Source organism: Gossypium hirsutum, chromosome A01 (assembly GCF_007990345.1).
Source record: "Gossypium hirsutum isolate 1008001.06 chromosome A01, Gossypium_hirsutum_v2.1, whole genome shotgun sequence".
Taxonomy (NCBI): domain Eukaryota; kingdom Viridiplantae; phylum Streptophyta; class Magnoliopsida; order Malvales; family Malvaceae; genus Gossypium; species Gossypium hirsutum.
Window position 1 is genome coordinate 106,772,587 of NC_053424.1, and position 8,052 is coordinate 106,780,638.

The 8,052-nt window shown below is 38.7% G+C and overlaps 1 non-coding gene across 1 annotated transcript; it reads left to right on the forward strand.

Annotated features, from left to right (window-relative positions):
* The first annotated feature begins 7,479 nt into the window (after positions 1-7,479).
* LOC121207515 (small nucleolar RNA R71) lies at positions 7,480-7,585 on the forward strand. The gene has a single exon (XR_005902605.1). It is a non-coding gene; the product is annotated as a small nucleolar RNA R71 (small nucleolar RNA).
* Positions 7,586-8,052: the final 467 nt, after the last annotated feature.

The following is an 8,052-nucleotide window of genomic DNA, read 5'->3' on the forward strand; positions in this document are numbered from 1 at the left end:
TTCTAGTTTCAGGGGAAATTTATGGATCTTAATTTGGAGCTCTGTAGCTTGAATCATAAATAAGTACGTGACTATGACTCATGTGGACAGTTTGATGTGAGAATTTATTAGTAAATTGTGAAATAGTACTTACAAGGATGCTATATACATTAAGGATGTGGTATGGAGAGGAGGAGGAGGAAAACAAATATATGTAGAATACATGGAAACTATGGTATATGAAATATTGATATAATGAAATAAATGATATGTGTTTATAAGAAAATAGAAAGAGAATGATATGTATCATGACATGTATATATATATGACTAGTCTCAATGTAATGCTTGTTGGGTATGGAGTTGAATTGAATTGTTTCAGGAAAACATGTTATTTTGCGTATCTGAATTGTGGTATTTTATAAAGATATGATCTAGTTTTAAATATGAATGCTTGATGATTAAACTGAAGATATTTTGTAAGATGATAATCTTGGTATAAATGTATAAGTAATACTATAATAAACAAGGTAAAATGAGTATGAGAGACACATGTATGATGACATACAAATGCTATGTTTGTGGTTTTAATTGAGAATATTTAATCATTAAATGAATACCATGTTATATGCTTTTGATTTTGTATAAGTGTGTAAGAGATTAAGGTTGACCAAAGCTTGGAAAATAGCCTAGGTATATTCCACACAGGCAGAGACACGACCATGTGTCTCAACCGTGTATGGAACACGACTTTGGAACACAGGCGTGTGGCGCCTTAAAGCATGAAATTTTCAAGATTTTCGTAAGTTCTCGGTTTAGTCCCGAACCCTTTCTAAAGTATGTTTTGGGCTTCGTAGACTCAAATAAGGGACTATGTGTAAGTGAATGAACGTTTTGAAATATGAATGAAATTTTATGGCCCGTATTTTAGTTTAATGTTTGTATGTTTGTCTGGTAAGGCCCCGTATCTTATCACGGCCTCGGGTACGGGTAAGGGGTGTTACAGTCTCCCTCCTAAGTGCCTACTTAGGTGTTTAAATGGGCTTTAGAATGCCTAAGAGCCCTCAAAATTGGCCCTTTCCGAATAGGGTTATACTTGGGCTCGGTAGGGGCACGCCCGTGTGACACGCCCGTGTGCGATTACTCCAGCCTGTGGTTAAGGCTGTTGAATAGGCACAGGCGTGTAGTCTTCCAGTGTAAGTCATGCTTCGATTCTGCCAAAGAGACACGGCCGTGTGACACGCCTGTGTGAGGAAGTCCAGGTAGTATTGATTTCCCATGTGGGTCTATTTTCTCTGTTTCCGGCCCATTTCTCGCTCTTTTTACTCTCTTATGCTCACTTAAGTATAAAACATGAAATTAAAGAACTAGGAGCATCGAATTCACCAAATCCAAGGAGAAATCATCCATAAATGTGTTAAGCATGGGATAAAAATATGTATAAATTATGGTTTATCAAATACCCCCACACTTAAGCGTTTGCTTGTCCTCAAGCAAAATCCTTGACTGACAATCAAAATAAATTCTTCTCAATTTATAATCCCTATCAATAATATCCCATAATAATCCGTAAGTCTTTATACATTGGAAATTCAACTAAAAGTACATCAAAGTTTCAAACATTCCAAGTTGAGCATTTTATCATGAAAACATAGGTGTCTCCCCTTATCTAAGTGATTACCTTTGATCAAAATATCACAGAGTTTAACATCCTCACTAAAGATTCACTCAAATCACTCTAGGTGTTTAAGGACATCAATTAAAGCACTCATTAGTCAATATGAAAAGTTATTACCATAGGCTTGCTTGAAAATTAAATCTCCATCACTATATACTGAGCTGATACATCAATCAAAAAGATCTTTAGAGGGTTGTAACGTGGCTTTGGTTAAGGGTGTGGTCACAAACTGAAGGAAAAGGTTAGAATAAAGATTGAATTGAAAAATTACCTAGCTAGAAAAATAACTAGTCATCAGTTGAATACAAGTGAGCTTCTTCTCAGAAAATGGAATTAACCCTCAAACTTAAAAACGACGAATTACTACTAATATGTATTGAAGTATATATATTAAGAACACGTCAAAAACATAGAAGAGAAAAACATAGCTAAGCAATTAGTTCAAATCAAATCTCGACAAAAATAGGGATCAAATTAGGGGATTTCAACAATAATGGGTTATGGGTTAATATTGAGGATAAATCAATTAATGGCTTGTTAGGCTTAAAGGGATTCACTAAGGGTCAATTATGAAGGTAGGCTTTTTTGGAGTGAGTGGGTTAAACCTAAGTGCCTTTATCATCTTGACATAGCAAATCAAATGGTGTGGTCTTAACATGCATAATCAAGCAAGTTCTAGAATAACAAATCAATACCGACGCACTCATAATAAAAGTGAGCATGAAAGAAATAAAATATGCTCTAAAGGCTCAATATCTTACAAAAATTATGGCTTTTGATGTTTAAACTTGTGAATTTCAACTCACAATAATACCTAAACTTAGGGAAACAACCTAAAAGTTTATAATTCTTCAAAAATCAACTTATCATGCTTGATTCCCTAATGTCTTAAAGTTTAAACAATCAATGATTAAATGCCTATGTTTTAATTCAAGACATATCAATAAAAATCATAAATTAATTAAAATTCATTCTAATAGTGATATGAGTGATTCACGTGAGAATAAGAAAAAATTTAGGGATTTCTAATGATGATATGAAAGACCCCCCTACACTTAAGATGGACATTGCCCTCAATGTACAAAGATAGATATATTGAAAAATATAAATAAATAATCATAAGATAGGGAGAGAAGTGAAACTTCCTGAATGATGAATGAACTCCTTGATTTGGAGTTATGGAGAATAATCGGCCAAGGCAATGATGAGAGTAGAGGAGGATACTCCGGTGGTGGTAGAGGTTCATTAGTCCATAAGTCCTATGCCAAAAGAATATTATATCTGGTGGTAGCTATGGTCGTGGTTGAGTAGGACATGGAAGTCGTGGAGAACCTTTGCCAGTGGAGTTTTCAGTTCCTATGCAATGATGAGCTTTGGAGCTCTTTATAACTGTGATAGAATCAAGAACATTTTAGGAAATATAAGGAAGCATAATTACTCGTAATGAAATAGCCGAAACTATAAATTATTCAATAAAAATTATAAAAACTAAAATTAAAATAATAATAAAGGAAAATGAAATAAAAAGTACTTAAATAAGATAAATAAAGATAAAAGTAAAAAAAATAATAAATAAAAAGTTTTTAAACATCGTCATTGCCGGATGGTTCGCGAGGTGGTGGTGGCGATGAGATGTGAAGGTGCTAACAAATTTGATGAAGTGTAGCATCAATGTGATCAAAGCGCTAAAAACACTACTGCTCAAATCGAGTAAGGCACTCAGAGATGTCAAAGTATGAAGCCTTCGCATGAACTGGACGATGAATTGGTGGTGGTTGAGACGGTGGGTCCTCGTGATGTGGAGGGACATCATCAGTAATGTCCTCTGGGTCCTCCTCCTTGGTGGAATGGACGAGGCGGTACTGAGGAGGGTAGGTGCCACGTCGTTTCTTGATCATCATCATGTTTAGCATGCTCGAGATGCCCTGTGGAGACATCTGGCTGATGAGAGTGAGGGAGGATGATTGTGCCACTGTGTTGAGGAGCCCGAAGTTTCGAGCCAATCGAGTCACATATGGCCCGATAGAGATGGCCCCTCTCTTATGTTCCCGCTGATGGCGGATGGCGAGGGCGATGAAGTACGTGAGGGCGAAGAAGTAGGCAAGGTCGAAGACATGCCCGTTCTCTATGCTCCATAGGAAATAAGCGTAGTGAGTGTTGACGACGCTGGTTCTCTCTTGTCGTCCCGTCAAAGTGTGGGCTAAGATGGCGTGTAGGTATTGCAGGGATGGGGCAAGGGCTGATGCCTTAGAGCGACTAGGATCATAGGACGTCGAGGTAGGGATGAGGTCCTTCTAACACTTTGAGGAAGAGTAATGGATGTGGCGGTGGAGGGTGTCGAGTTCATTGTCATCCATGAACTCTTCCGTGTATAGTCCTAGTGCAATCCCAAACTCGGGTACGCTCAACTGGTGCACTAGACCACCAAGGTGGAACTAGACCGTTCTAGGATCGTCGAAGTTTATCATGACGACTTGGAGATGGAAGGCCGAGCATAGTCCCATTATGAGCTCGAGGTATTTCGGCTTAATGATCTCAAAGAAGAGCCCCCACGGTTCAGTGTCAGGAGGGCTCAGACCGCATCAGCCATCTGAATTTGTTCAAGTGCGGCCCAAAGGGGAACTCGAGGAAAGGGTGCCTAATCTCCGTGGTAGAACCTGAGGATGATGCTGCTCCTTCCTTTTCTTCGAGGCGGGGACAGTGGTTTTCTTACAACGTGAGGATGACATTGTATATCTGCATTGAAAATTCAAAGTTCAACCAATACGCCCCAAAAATAGCATGGAAACACAAAACTAAATAGGAATATTTCATGAGACTCGCGTATTAGATGAAGAGAACAAAACTAAAACAACTAAAGCAAATATATCAAGTTGTTAAAATAGGACTATGAGAATAATAAGACAGGAATATCTAATGTATGAATGCATGTGGGTAAGCATAAAATCCATGGAAAAAAGAAAGATGGATGAATGTAATATGAAAAATGGCAAAATGCTTTACTAATAAGCATGAATATTTCTATTATTGTACTATGAATGTTCACTTAAAATAGTCAAATGGATCAGAGAAAACATGAAATAGGAAAAATATTTAAAGAAAATAGAGAGAAAAGAGTAAACAAATGCAAAAGGGAGAAGCTTGGGTCACCGAAAACAGTGTTATAGGCGGCTCACAGGCGGGGCAGGTAGGGCGTGTAGAGTTGCAGCAACTAGGGTTAGGGATTTTTTGGGAAGGGGGATGATGAATAGTGAGGGATTTATATAGATTTTGGGGCACATGGGCGTGCCTAATTTTTGCCCTGTGTTTCACGATTTTTAAATTTACGCGCGTTTGACATACGCCCCACGCCCGTGTTTCTTGGGCGTGTGGGTGCACATGGCCGTGTCTTGCTTCGTTTGCTTCTCCCACGCCCGTGTATGATAGCCCATGCCCGTGTTAGTTTGACAATGTTGACCATGGGGGCTGGGCACGGACGTGTCGTACGCCCATGTTAAATTCTCAGTTTCAACCACAGTTTCAAGGTACAGGCGTGTCTCACGCCCATGTTATTTTGGCAGTTTCGCCCATGGCCATGTCGCACGGCCGTGGAAACTTATTGCATCCCGTGTTGGGGAAAAATTTTTGCCCTATTTTCACACAGCAGGATCGCACGGCCTTGTCTCTTCCTGTGGTGTGAGCAAGGCCTAAGGCAAGCCCGTGTGCCTGGCCGTGTTGATGGGAAAACCCTGTGTTTCAAGACTCAGTTATTAGGTTAGATGTGAAAAACTAGAATTTAAATAAATCATTACTGTTAGTGCTCGGGTTGCCTCCCGAGAAGCGCTTATTTATAATCTAAGCTTGACTTACCTCTATGGTGTGTGATCATGGTGGCTCGAGGAATTTACACTCCTCATCCCTGCTATCAACTTTATCAATATAAGGTTTAAGGCGAGTATTGTTTACCTTAAAAGTTTCGAATTTGGGGTGAATTACCTCGACTATACCATATGGGAAAATACTGAGTACCGTGAGAGGAATTTCTTCATTGGGTTCAGAAGTGGTAATGCAAGGATCTGCTGCATCTAGTAGTACTTTGTCTCCAACTTTAAGTTAATTTGGTGATGTATTGAGCTCATCTTGGCTCAGTTTCGGTTTATCAGGTGTTCTCAGTTTCTGTGTCCGCCATTCATCTAGTTCCTTAATTTGTAGCCTTCGTTTTTCATAGATAGGTCCGTTGTTGTTGCTTGAACATGGCTCGTGTAGGTTCTTCGAACTTATTTCCTGCAAAGTAGGTTGCACCACATGGTCAGTTTTGTAGAATGATTTATACAACCACCTTTAATTTTTGATGTGTTACTCGAATTACGAGCTTGAAGGGTGATTGTTTCATCTCCCAAACGAAGTGTGAGTTCACCTATCGCAACATCAATTATTTTTCTAGCGGTTACTAAAAAAGGCCTCCCTAAAATTAAAGGAACGTTACTATCCTCTTCTATGTCTAGAACAACGAAATCAACTGGGAATATAAATTTGTCAATTTTAACGAGTACATCTTCAATAATCCCCCTAGGAAATCTGATTGTTTTATCGGCTAATTGAATACTCATCCTAGTTTGTTTGGGTTTCCCAAGACCTAGCTGTTTAAACATTTTGTAAGGCATGACATTGATACTAGCTCCTAAATCAGCCAAAGCATTATTAACATCTAGGCTATCAATTAAACAGGGAATCGTAAAACTCCCTAGATCTTTTAATTTGTTGGCCAGCTTAATCTGTAGTATGGCTGAGCAAACCATATTCAGCTCCATATGTGACACCTCATCTAACTTCCTTTTATTTGTTAAAAGCTCTTTTAAGAATTTGACTACGTTTGGCATCTGCAAAAGAGCTTGAATAAATGGTAAGTTAATACGTAATTTCTTTAAAATTTTAAGGAATTTACCAAATTGTTCATCTGAGCGGTCTTTCCCTATCGCATTAAGGTATGGTACATGAGGATTGTACTATTTACTTACCGATTTCTAGTCATTATGGTCCACCTCACCTTTACCTTTATTTACCACAGTTTATTGCCTCGGTTCTGGTTCAGGTGCAACTAACCCTTCCTCATCTTGAATGGTAATTGCATTGAGTTGCTCCCTTGGGTTAGGTTCATTTTTACTCGGTAGGCTACCTTATGGTCGTTCAGATATCAATTTAGCAAGCTGACCTATCTAAGTTTCAAGCCCTTGGATCAACGCTTGTTGATTTTTAAGTGCTGTCTCGGTATTCTAAAAATGAGTTTTTGACACCGAGATGAATTTTCTTAGTATCTCCTCAAGGTTCAGCTTTTTCTCTTGTTGGTAGGGTGGTTGTTGGAAGCCTGGAGGTGGTGGTGGTCTCTGATTCCCTTGGCCTCCCCATGAAAAATTTGGGTGATTCCTCCATCTTGCATTATAAGTATTGCTACACGGATTTTTTTGACCTATTTAATTTAACTGCTCGTTCTCCATATTGTGGCCATAGGGTGGGTATTCTAGATTGCTCGATCCATCTCCACTTGCTTCGCACTGCATTACTGGGTGAACCTGTGAAGAACTAAGAAAACCATCAATTTTCTTATTCAAGAGTTCTAACTTAGAGAGCATGGTGACCGAATCGACGTTATAAACGCCGGCTGCTTTTGTTGGCTTTGTCATCATGAATTGCCACTGATAATTATTCAGTGACATTTCTTCTATAAATTGATAAGCATCTTCAGGTGTTTTATTATTGATAGTCCCACCAGTGGCAGCGTCAACCATTTGTCGAGTTGAAGGATTCAGGCAATTATGAAACGTTTGAACCTGTAGCCAGAGTGGTAACCCGTGGTGAGGGCATCTTCTCAAGAGGTCCTTGTATCTCTCCCATGCATCGTAGAGTGTTTCTAAATCCATCTGTACAAAACAAGAGATATCATTACGTAATTTAGCCATTTTAGCCAGCGGAAAATATTTTAATAAAAACTTTTTAGTCGTTTGTTCCCAAGTAGTGATTGACCCTCTTGGTAACGAATTCAACCACTGTTTAGCTTTATTTCTCAATGAAAAAGGGAATAATCGAAGGCGAATGGCATCATCAGAAATGCCATTAATTTTAAATGTATCACATAGTTCCAAAAAGTTTGCCAAGTGAGTGTTGGGATCTTCGTCTTGCAAACCATCAAACTGAACAAATTGCTGTATCATTTGAATTGTGTTAGGTTTCAGTTCAAAAGTCTTTACAGCTACAACAGGTCTAACTATGCTCAATTTAGTTCCTGTTAAAGAAGGTTTAGCATAATCATACATAGTACGTGGAGCAGGATTCTGCTTAGCAGCAATCATAGGAGGTAGCGAATTTTGTTGGTTTTTAGCCATCTCTTCGGTTGTGGTTGAAATATCGTCTTCTTGCTCT